The following is a 12,739-nucleotide window of genomic DNA, read 5'->3' as shown; positions in this document are numbered from 1 at the left end:
CCTGCAGTTGCTGCAATACCAGTGTGGGTGAGCCCATGGCAGGATTGTTTTGCTACAGAGACCTGACAGATCTACAAAGCAGGTTTCCGTGCAATGGATAATGAGTTCCGGGCTTATATATTATGTAATAGTAAATTGGTCCTCATTGAGTTTCTGTAGGAGGAATGGGTGTGCTATTCACAAGTGTTGTCTTAGCAAAGAAGGAAACATTTTTTAAAAGAACGAGGATCTGTATGGGTACATGTGTAATTATATCATCTGTGTTCATTCATCCAGTCAGTCACCAAAGATCTCCTAGCACCTTTTACAAAATTAGTGCTGGGGACTCAAATCTGAAGAAAATCAGGTCCCTGATTCTAAGGAAACTTCAGTCTAGCTTGAGAGATCAACAAAGCAGCAAATAATTAGGGCACCACATGGTAAATGCCAAGGGAGCTTCAGACTCTTTCATACAGACTCAAAAAGGAGGAAATAATGAATCCCGCCTGGCAAGGGATGAGAGGCAGGGAGGCTCCAGGAGGAGTGGGTATCTGGGTGGAGCATGGAAGGTTGAGCAAGAGTTTACCAGGCAAAGGAAGAGAGGGGAAGAGAGGAAATGACATATGCATGGCTCACCAGCAAAAGCATGTGTGGAGGTGCCAGCTGTGCTTAGAATGGCAGTATAAGTGGACGAGGAGAGCTGGGGGAAGATGAAGATGATTTGGCCTGGGGTGTTAGTTTGGACATGGGTTCAGCTGTCCTAAACAATGTTCCAAAATCAGAGTGGCGTTAGAAAGAAAGATGTGTATTTCTCTTACATAATAGTATGGGCATGAGCAGTTCAGGGCTGGTAAGAGGCTTCTCAGCCAGAGACCCAAGCTCCTTCAGCCATCCCAGGACACGGCCCCATCCACATGGTCTCACATGGGGCTCACTTACTCTTGCACATCTGTGTTCCACCCCACCATCTCCCTAGTCGTAAGGCATTCTCTAGTCACCTCCACCATTCTATATTCACAGTACAGTCTATATTTACCTCATCCACCTTCTATACTCCAGATGAAAGGGGGAGAGTGAGGACAGGTCTCTCTCCTCTAAGGGTGCAGCTGGGAATTGTACATGTGGCTCACATGCTGTGCCGACATGATGGAGCCTTGCTATCAGGAAGCCTGGGAAATGTAGTTCTTATTCTGGGCAGCCATATGGGCAGCCATCTGCCCAGCTAAAAATGGGAGGTCCTATTTCCATGCGAAAGAAAGGGAGCTGGGATGCCAGGAGGCCACGAGCAGCCCCGTCTTTTCGTGCCTGTGAGTGCTCTACCAGTGATCTCTAGAATTCCTTTGGGAAAGCCAACATAACGTGCTTCAATTTTCTGCTTTGTTTATTCTGACATGCTCACTTGTTGGTGACTGATTTCTCAAAACTGGAATTTTCAGGATGTAAGAGGTTACTCAATGTCAGCAAGTGATAAATGAATGCTGATCCAAGCATGTGCTTTGGAAGCAGGAGCTCTGACGTGGTTTTAAAGACACTTTCCACCATGTCTGTCCTGTGGAGGTCTTTAGGGCCCCATGGCATTCCCATTGCCAGAGTTTGCAAAAACAAGTCAGTTACCATTTCCACTGCCCCAGACTAAGGAGATAGGAACAGACTTCTCGTTAAGCCAGGGCAGAAAAATGAAACAGATCATGTGTCTGACTCCAAGTATACATCTTATGGTGCCACCTGATCTTTCTCAGCTTCAATAACCTCTTCAGTAAAACGGGGATAATGATGACTCTCAGGTTGGCAGAATTAAATGAGGTACTATATGTAATACATAGAGGGAGCCCAACAGATGTTTGCTTTTCTTCTAATTGGACTGTCCATTACTATGGGCACAGCACTTGGATAGAAACTACAATGCAAGAAAGGATTTAAAAGCCTGGTTTCTTGCAAAGAGGGAGGGCCATCTCTGCCTCTACTGATACCCTAACGAAGTGATCAATTCTAATTTTTTTTTTTTTTTTTTTTTTTTTTTTTGGAAGGAGTCTCACTCTGTCGTCCAGGCTGGAGTGCAGGGGCAGCATCTCGGCTCATTGTAACCTCTGCCTCCTGGGTTCAAGTGATTCTCCTGCCTCAGCCTCCCAAGTAGCAGGAATTACAGGTGTGTGCCACCTCGCCTGGCTAATTTTTGTATTTTTAGTAGAGACAGGGTTTCACTATATTGGCAAGACTGGTCTCAAACTCCTGACCTCAAGTGATCTGCCCACTTCAGCCTCCCAAAGTGCTGGGATTACAGGTGTGAAGTACCATACCCAGCCAGATCAATCCTAATTTGAGCAATAAAAGGAGCAAAGACAAATCGTGTCCCACCTGTTGAGTTGCGACAAAGCATCACTTCTATGGTATTCTTTTCAAGAACTTATAACCCAAATTTAATCACAAGTAAATTTCAGGAAAACTCAAATCCCAGGACATTCTGGAAATCAACTAGCCTGAACTCTAAAAATATTACTGTCACGAAACACATACACATGTGCATATGAAAGAAGGGGAACTATTCTAGCTCAAAGGAGATGAAGAAGCACAGCAAATGAATGTCATCTTAAGTTGTTGATCAAATAAATCTGTAAAGGATGTTGTTGGTACAATTGGGGAAATTTGAATATAAACTATGTATTAAGCAACACTATGTATCAATAAAGTTAAATTTGTTGAGTGTTTGTTGCACAGGAGAGTATCTCTTAAGAAATACATGCTGATGTATTTACAGGTAGAATATGATGACTGAAATTTAATTTCAAATGATTTTTTAAAGTGTATGTGTGTGGCTGGGTGTGGTGGCTCACACCTATAATCCCAGCACTCTGGGAGGCTGACGTGGGTGGATCACTTGAGGTCAGGAGCTCGAGACCAGCCTGGCCAACATGGTGAAAACCCGTTTCTACTAAAAATACAAAAAATTAGCCAGGCGTGGTGGTGGACACCTGTAATTCCAGCTACCCAGAAGGCTGAGGCAGGAGAATGTCTTGAACCCACAAGGTGGAGGTTGCAGTGAGCCAAGATCGCGCAGTTGCATTTCAGCCTGGGCAACAAGAGAGAAACTCTATCTCAAAAAAAAAAAAAAAAAAAAAAAAAACCACACACATACATATATATGTGTGTATGTGTGTGTATATATATATGTGTGTGTATATGAAGAGAGAAAATTCTAAAACAAAATGTGGTAGAATGTTAACAGTTGGTGAATTGACAGGTTATATTGTTTATCATTGTATTATTCTTTTAACTTTTGGGGTGGATTTGAAGTTTATCAAAATAAAAGTTGTAGGAGAAAAAGATGATATGAAGGGAAAGAGTTTGACTTTTCTATAAGAAGGTTAACTTGAGGCTACATATTCAAGAGAGCCTCTGGGTCTGGCTGACCTATTGCTTCTTCCAGGACAGTGTAGAAAATAAGTCATTTAGCTGCACATCTGTGTTTAAAAAAGAAAAAAAGCAAGGGTCCCTTGCTTACTCAGGCCCAGCACTGTGGGTGGGCCTTGGATGAGGCCAGGGAAGAGAGGGCTGTCAGTTTCACCCACCCTTGGAGACAGCATCAGCTTTATCACTGGTGACAATGTGCAAAGGAAAGCTCAAAAGCTGAGGCAGAAAAGTAAAGGGGGCAGCTGTCTTGTAAAATACAGTCACACAAACGTGAGTTTCCACTCCATGGGTGAGATCAAAAGCCATGGAGCTGCTGATGAACAGGCTGGTCCTGACGGCAGATGCTCGAGATTCACAGGTGGGCCTCGGGCTGCTTGAGGAGGGAGGAGCTGACAGAACCAACGAACACAGATGCCTCGCAGGGGGTTAATCACTCCCTCGACCTGCCATATGGCCAGGGAAATCTCATGGAGCCGGATGGGTGCTGGTAACATGGACTTGCTTGACCTCGTGGCAGTGAGCCAGCGTGACCCAGAAGAGGACTCCGTTAAATACATATATTAAGACAACACAGGTAAAAGCTTCTGGCTTTTATCTGGAGGACAGTGGGTAGTCAAAGAGTTTTTCATTAAAAATGGTTTTTAGAATTTCCAGAATGTGATATATGTCCTAAGGGCAGTGCCGTGGAAACAGGTTCCCCAGATTCAGGGATGAGGAGGCATTGACAATGGAGACATTTTACATATATATATAAAGACACTCATATATATTCAAATTATATATCTATTTCAAATTTATATCTAGAATACATGTATAATATTTAAGAAAATATATAAAATCAATATGTAATAAAACATGCTAAATTTTCAGTGTGTATATGCACACTTTGAGTTTGCACATTTTTATTATCTACCCTTTAATCAACAATGGAAGTTAACTCGGAGAACTACCAGTTACAAAGTTGGCCCCCAGTGCTGGCAGACTCAGCTGCACACATGCCTTGTAAATTTGGGATCAGGTAAGCTCTGTCTGAGCTCTTGTTTCCAACCTGTCAATGGTCTGCATGTATGTTCCTGCTTTTAAGCAGTAGATTCAGAATAAACAATGCTAACAGTGATCCTGCAGGGGAAGAAATAGAACTTGAATTACTCTAGTCCTGTTATTCTTTTATAGGTAACTTGGAGTTTTTATTTCTATTTAGAATTTTTATTTATTTATTTACTTATTTATTTGAGATGGAGTCTCACTCTGTCACCAAGGCCGGAGTGCAGTGGCGCGATCTCAGCTCACTGCAACCTCTGCTACCCTGGTTCAAGAAATTCTTCTGCCTCAGCCTCCCAAGTAGCTGGGATGCATGCCACTACACCTGGCTAATTTTTATATTTTTAGTAGAGACAGGGTTGCACCATGTTGTCCAGACTGGTCTCTAACTCCTGACCTCAGGTGATCCACCTGACTCAACCTCCCAAAGTGTTGGGATTACAAGCCCAGCTATTTCTGTTTAAAATTTAAAACAATGAAACAGTGTGTGAACTGCAGCAAAATCATCCCCTCTAAAAATAATGATTAAAAAATATTAATCCATGACTTTTTCCCTTTATTTACATATGTGCCAGCATAATTACATATACAAAGTTCAAGAAAAGAAAATTTCTACTATCTACAGCAGTTCTTTCCTAGACATTACTATTATTCCTTTTGTTTCCTGATCGTTATTGAGCAGAATTCTGTTGTATGGAGGAAGGAAGTATTAGAAACCAATTCACTGTAGGTGAATCATACGGTAGGTCTGCCAGGTGGAGAGAGCAGATTGCACAATTTAATCTGCTCCTTCCACAGCCCCTCGCTGGTGACAAAAGAAGACTTGCTTTAAAGGAGAGGAGGCACCGCAGCACAGTTTGGGAAGCTGAAATGCAGCGGGAGCATGGAAATGACACACCCGGCAGCCCCAGGAAGACTAAGCCTTGGGCTGGCAGTGGAGAAAGTGGAAACTCAGCCAGACTTACCCCACAGAATCCCCAGAAAGCCCAGGACTTCAGGGCACTCCATGTCTCTGGTAGTAGAGGTGATGAGGATGGTGACCTGGAGGCTGCAGGAAGGTTTGTTTAAGGAGGGGTCCAACACTCAGGCCTGCTCCCCACTCTGCATTTTTGGTGATTGTTCTTCTCCCAACCTAGCAGAAGAAGAGAGGTTTATTTTGGGGAGAGGATAAAAAAGTGAGTCTTTTGCACTGGGGCCAGCAGCACAGCTGAGGTCAGCGTTGTCATACCAACACATCTAAGTAGAAGATTCTGTGTATTTTGGATGCTAAAGTCTGTAGCCCTCTTTTCTAATCAGTTTTTGAAAGTCTTCACCCTGAGGCTGCAGACTGGAGGATCTTTCTGGATGGAATGTGAGGGATGGCACAGGGACTATCCCGGTGAGATGACCCAGCACAGCACCCTCCAGAGAAGCTTCAGGTTGGCAGGCAAGTCATGCCTGCAGTTTCCAACCCACATGTTAGTATCCCACTCCTGGGTGTGTGGAGGCCATGAGAGGAAAGCTCTACTATGAAAGATGGGACCAGAATGGAGACCGACGTGGACCAAGATAAAGACAGAGAATGGCAGTTTGGAGAAGAACTTTTCACAAGAAGAAAGCTGTTTTTAAAAAAAGTCATTAATATCCCCAGGAAGATTAAAAAAGATATTGCAACCATGAAACACAGCAGAATGTAATAAACACTGAGAGAACCAAAAAGAATTCTTGGGAATTAAAATTATGATTGCTGGAATGAAAAGCTCAAAAGAAGCTTTAGAAGATAAAAGAGCAGAAGGTAGACAAAAAGAGAAAGAGTTTGAAATTAACGAGAAAAGTTAAGAACCTGAAGGGACTGGTCCATGAGGCTCAGTATCCAAATAATGAGTTTCAGAAAAAGAGAACAGAGGAAACCCAGAGATAGATGAGGATCTGGCAACTAGAAGGTGAGTGTCCACATTGAAAAGACCCACCAAGTGCCCCACCAAGGCACATTATCCTGCAACCTTAGAACTCTGGAGACAGAGGCCCCACAGGCATGTGGAGACAGAGAAAGAGAAGAAAAAATCAAGAACCAGAATGACAGAATGCATTTGTGTTCATTTCCCATTGCTGCTATTAAAAAAGAACTACACATTTTGTGGCTTAAAACAACGTAAGTTTATAAATTCTGGAGTCAGAAATCCAAAATGAGTTTCACAGGGCTAAAAATCCAAGTGTTGGCTGTTCAGTGCTCTTTTCTGGAGACTCCAGGGGAAAATCTGTTTCTTGACTTTTCCAGCTAGTGGCCACCAGCATTGGTTGGCTTGTGGCCCCTCCCTCCATCTTCAGAGCCAGCAGGTTCACATTTTCACATCTCTCTCTCCCTCTCCCCACCCTGGCCTTGGCCTCCATCCTCACACCTCCTTCTCTGACCCTCCTGCCTTTCTTGTTAGGACCCTTGTGATCACATTGTGCTGCCCACATAGTACAGAATAATCTCCCAATTCTGAAATCCTTAACTTAGTCACTTCTGCCATGTCCCTTTGTCATGTAAAGTAACATGATCACAGGTTCCAGAGATTATGACATAAGCATCTGTCTTAGTGATAAAGGAATACCTGAGCTTGGAAACTGTTAAAGAGGTATATTTGCCTTATGGTTCTGCATTCTGCACAGGAAGCACAGTGCCAGCATCTGCTCCTGGGGAGGCCTTGGGAGCTTCCACTCATGGCAGAGGTAAAGGGGAGCCTGCTTGTGCAGAGGTCACACGGTGAAAGAGTGAATGAGAGAGAGGGGGAAGGTGCCAGGGGCTTCTAAAGAGCAATGGAGGAACCCAGCTGGCAAGAGAGCAGTAACATGCCCTCCATTCTGCATGAAAACCACTTCCTGCTTAGATGACCTCTCTCCTCAGCCAAGCTACCAACCAAGGGCAAGGATAAAATAAAGATGCTTTCAGATGTAATTTCTCAAAACATTTACCTGACACACATCCTTTCTCAAGAAACTCCTGAAGGATGTTCTCAAACAAAATGAAAGACTAAAAATCAAGTAAGAAGAACATATGGGGAATGCAGGAGATAGTAGGTCTGATATAGAGAGATGTAAAGGGTATCAGCAAGATGGCACTGAAGAGATTCTAGAAGAAAAGCCATGATGCTGTCCAGATTGGAGTGGTTCAGGAGATTCCAGAAGAGACCTCCTTGAGAAGGTGAACTGATGGTTATCTGGTACATGTGACCTTATTGTGAGGAAATAAAGCCAGTGGGTCAAGTATTTGGGATCAAATTGATATAAGAAATCTAACTGAGCCCATGATCGGACTTGTAGGGTGGTCTGTTAGAGACCATTTAGACTCAGAGTAATAGTTCATTCATTCATTTAGTCATCAAACGTCAGGTTCCTGGTATGTACCAGGTACTGTGTAAGGTTTGGAACTTTCCTTTTTTTAACTTTTGTTAGAGATAGAATTCTTGTTCTAGGAAAAAATTAGCATTTAGACAAAAAGTTTTTTTTAGCAAGGCAATTTTACTTTTTGCAGAAAGGGTGCTACTTGTCATCAATTTTGCTATGAGAGCACAGTGAACAAAGGAAAGGCAGGAATATTTACACACTGGGTCATTACTGCTGTGCCTTATCTTCATTGGTTGGAGCTGGACTTTACAGTCTACGCTAAACTTGATTAGCTAACAACTTAAAACTTTCTTGAATAGGTAAAGGCAATGAAGAACAAAAGGAAAAGAGGAAGTCGCTTGCAAAAGGACTTAGAAAAGTAATAACGTTTCTAAATAAGGAAGGGGCACAGTCTGCCAGCTGGGATGTGCCTATGAGCATGACCAGCACAAATATCTTGGTTAAAGTACAAGGACATAGAATGTGCTTATTCTTTTACACGTAATAGCTACATAGGATAGGGCTTAACAAAGTACTACTAATAAAACGCAAGAAGACTTTGAAGAAAGTTAGTCTTTAAAATAGACTATTATTTCTAACATTTATTATTATTATAAATACTTTTATTTTAGGTTCACAGGTACATGTGCATATTTGTTCCATAGGTAAACTGTGCTATGAGGGTTTGGTGTACAGATTATTTCATCACCCAGGCAATAAGTATGGTACCTAATAGGTATTTTTTCTGATCCTCTCCCTCCTCCCAACTTCCATCCTCAAGCAGGGCCTGGTATCTATTGTTCCCCTCTTTGTGTCATATGTTCTCATTGTTTAGCAACCACTTATAAGTGAGAGCCTATGGTACTTGGTTTCCTGTTAGGTTTGGAACTTTCTTAGCATAGCTAGGGTGTTTGGGTAGAGGATCCTATTGGATGAAGGCCTAGAGTTACATGATGGCTCCATGGGGTCAGCAACTGGTAAGCGAAGGATAGCTGAGGCAGGAAGGCTATTGGAAATCACTGAGAGACAAGGGGGCAGGGCTGGGGCCCAGGAAGTGAGGAGCTGCTGAGCAGAGCAACCCTGTGGCATGGTCTATGTTAGGAAATTAGTGACATGAGTGCAAGAGAACAATATAGTCCTTTTTGCTGGTGCTCTCTGTCTCAGAAGGAAATCATTTCCCACCACAGATGTTGAGGGCAGACACTTTGTTTTGCTGTATGAGGTGGACAATCCAGTCTTTTGATTTGTTTACTAAAGCAAATTTTAAAAATCAAAGTATAGCATACATACAAAACATTAGAAATGGTGCAGCCCAGTGAATTCTCAGTGAGTTCACCTCCACAACCAGCATCCAGACCAGTAAATAGAACAGGAACATTCTTGAGCTCGGTTCTCACTCAGCAAAAGCCTGTTTGAAGGGCAGCCTGTTTCAAAAGGGGCAAGAGATAGACTTGCCTCTCTGGTGGGGCAGTGGAGATTGGATTTTACATTCACAGCAACTGGGTTCAAAGCTCATCTGTGCCACCTTGAGGAGACAGACCGCTGCACATGGCACATGCCATTTGAAACAGGACTGATAAGGCGTTCCTCACCTGTTGGCCATGAATATCACATGACTTAAAGTGAACAGAAGCAATCCACGTACAGTCAGCACTTAAGTTTGTGCTACAGACTTGCTTTAGACTTGATACTGATGCTGGAAGGCTTCAAGACAAGGCTCTGGATGCAAACTTTCTGCTGTCTTCCAGGTATGAGAGAGCCTTGTTAATGGACCCTGCGCCCTTCTGGAGAGCTCTAATCTCAGAGCCTTCCCCTATAGCCTGACCAGCCATCTTGGTACCTGCTGTCTAAGCAGCACCTCATACCTCAGCTTATCACCACCTCTCTGGAGGGCAATTTTGCAATGTCTAACAAAATTTAAAATTGGTATGCTCCTTGAATCAGAAATCATAGTTTTAGGCTGAGCAGTGGCTCATGCCTGCAATCCCAGCACTTTCGGAGGCCAAGGCAGGTGGATCACCTGAAGTCAGGAATTTGACAAAACCCTGTCTCTACTAAAAATACAAAAATTAGCTGGGCATGGCGGTACACTCCTGTAATCCCAGCTACTGGGAAGGCTGAGGCACCAGAATTACCTGAACCCGGGAGGCAAAGGTTGCGGTGAGCTGAGATCTTGCCACTGCACTCCAACCTGGGTGACAGAGTGAGACTCTGTCTCAAGAAGTTAAAAATAAAAATAAAAAAAGAAATTGTAGTTTTAGAAATCAGTCCTAAAGAGATATTTAGCCACATGCACAAAGATTTTGTTGCTGCATTTCCTGAACATCTGAGAAAACTTTGTCTTCTAGTGGTCAAATAACTTATGGTAGGAATACACCAGGTAGTGTTCAGAAGCCCTTAAAATGGAATTGAGGCAATCTAGCACTTTGCCTGTAAAGAACCAGATAGTAAGCATCTACAATACCAAACAAACAACCTTATATTAGTTTTCTACACTGCACGACAAACCACCACAAGCACAGTGACTTAACACAATTTATTTTCTCTCCATCCTGCAGGTCAGAAAGCTGGCAGCACATGGCTGGATACTCTGCTCTGGGTCTCACATGACTGAAATCAAGGTATTGGCTGGCTGGGACTTTGTGTGTAGGCTCTGGGGAAGAACCATTCAGGCTGTGGATAGAAGCCAGCTCCTTGTGTCTGTAGGACTGAGGGCCCTGCTTCCTGCTGCCAGCCCTTCAAGCATAAGCCCTCCATGCTTCAAATCTCTCTGCCTTCCTCTTTTTCTTGTAAAGAACCATATGCTTTCACTGGATCCACTCTCAAAACCCAGGATAACTTCCCTATTTTAAAGTCAATTTACCTTAATTAATCTGCAAAGTCACTTTGCCATGTAAAGTAACATATTCAAGGACATGAAACCAGGTGGTGAAGGTCATATGGCTTTGAGAGCAGCACTGTCTCTGAGGCACCTACTCAATCCTGCTCTTTCAGTGCAAAAGCAGCCATTGACAATATGCAAAAGAATACACACAGCCACAGTATGGAAGGAATATATACATCAACAGCACATAGTGGCATGTATACTTATGTGCATAAAGGCCTTGGAACACAGCTAGAAGAATACTTTTCAAATCCTTCACTGTTATTTCCTCTAGGGAAGGGAGTGCAGGCTGAGGCTGGGAAGCCAGGAGCTATTCCCATTTTATTCTGCGTACTTCCCTATCTTGTAATGACTTCACAATGGAATGATTAAGAAAAATAAAAAAATTCCACATGCATTTACATACGTAAATATTAATATATTTTTAAAAACCCTTAACCAATAATGGTGAATATATCTGGGGAGAAGGGAGTATAAGGAACTTGCTTTCTAAGTTACATATTCCTGTGATCTTTGCTTTTTTGTTACAGTGAGTCTCTATTGTTGTGAATAGAAAAAAATGTATATTTTTCATTGTACTAATGTCTATGAAGAATTTATGTAAAGAGCCAGATACTAAATATCTCCAAAGTTCATCTATCCTGGACAAATGCTCATGCTACAACTTTAAGTTACAAGTGCAAGCAGCAGGCAGATCCCTTGAGGTCAGGAGTTCAAGACTAGCGTGGCCAACATGATGAAACCCCACCTCGACTAAAAATATAAAAACTAGCCAGGTATGGTGGCAGATGCCTGTAATCCCAGCTACTCAGGTGGCTGAGGCAGGATAATCACTTGAACCCAGGAGGCAGAAGTTGCAATGAGCCGAGATTGCACCACTGCACACAGCCTGGTGACAGAGTGGGACTCCATCTCGGAAAAAAAAAAAAAAGAAAAAAGGAAAGAAAAGTGCAAGATGAAGAGTATACCCAGAAAATGAATCCAAGGACATAAATATTCATAGAAAATGACTGGAAGGAAATCCACTAAGATGTTAACAGTGGGTGTTCTAGGCAGTGAAGTCATGGATAATTATTTCTTCCTTTCTAGATTTAATGCTTCTCAATTTTCTATTAGAAGTATGTATTATTTTTATAATTGAAAAAATAAGCACTATTTTTTTTAAACTGAATGTAATTGCCAAGTGTACAGCAGTATTCATGTCAATGGGTTGCCAAATGTTCTTCCCGGCAGGGAAGCCCGCTTGAAAAACAGTATAAACTAGAGGTGTTCTTGCCCAATATGGGTTCCAAAAAAAAAAAAGGAATCTGAAGATGCATGAGTGAGAATGAAGAGACGGTGTCATTTTACCATTGAGGAAATGGAGGGGTCTCCCATGCTGGCCAAGCCAGCAGCCTAGCAAGGCTGGCCACAGTGGGGCGAGTCCTGCCCACTGACCAGACAACCAGCAGCATTGACAGGGGACCCATCCTGACCCATGCTTAATACATGCTAATGAGCTGCTATATTCCGTATAGACCAGATTTCTGGTTCCCATCGTCCTTAACTCGCATACATCTTTAACCCTCATGCTGTGTGCCATTCCCAGCAGGTGGCTTTCTGCTTGCTTCAGAGGGGGTTTCCTCTGGAAGGTTAATGATAGTTTTCCAGTGGATGTTAGTGGATATTCTCACTGCTCAGGAGAACAAACGCATGTCTGAAATGCAGCTATCACTGCACAGGACTCCCCACACAGACACAGCTGTGACATTTCGGCCACTCCTCCTTTTCTGCAGTCCCTGCCCCAACAGTTTGAGCTACTGCTTCATGCAAGGTGCTCTGAGACAGCTGAATAGGCAAAGGCTGCACTGGCCCTCACAGAAGCTCACAGCCGGTGAGAGCTGAGACATACCCAGAAAAGGAGACTCCATGGGAAAACAGTAAGAGCCATAAGAAAGGTCAAGGTCAAGTGCTTTCTGGAAGAGAGATTAATTTGGAAAGCAGTGATGAGGAGTTTAAATGGAGGGAGTGACAGTTGAGGTGTGCCTCAAAGGATTGGAGAATTTTTTCATGGTAAGATGGGAAGAAAAAGCAAAAGTA

The 12,739-nt window shown here is 42.9% G+C and overlaps 1 long non-coding RNA gene across 3 annotated transcripts in view; it reads right to left on the bottom strand.

The window, feature by feature from the left end:
• Positions 1–12,739, bottom strand: part of LOC116542816 — a 110,084-nt gene that overhangs the window by 7,567 nt on the left and 89,778 nt on the right. For 2 of the 3 annotated variants that reach the window (XR_004265359.1, XR_004265361.1), the window contains exon 3: positions 5,394–5,560. This is a non-coding gene — a long non-coding RNA (uncharacterized LOC116542816). Of the gene's footprint in view, positions 1–5,389; positions 5,561–12,739 lie in introns of all 3 variants that reach the window. The other variant, XR_004265360.1, reaches the window with a different exon arrangement.

This window comes from Sapajus apella, unplaced genomic scaffold, assembly GCF_009761245.1.
Source record: "Sapajus apella isolate SASKATOON/1434 unplaced genomic scaffold, GSC_monkey_1.0 scaffold174, whole genome shotgun sequence".
Taxonomy (NCBI): Eukaryota; Metazoa; Chordata; class Mammalia; order Primates; family Cebidae; genus Sapajus; species Sapajus apella.
Note: the sequence above shows the minus strand (reverse complement) of the source record. Positions and strands in the feature narration are given on the sequence as shown.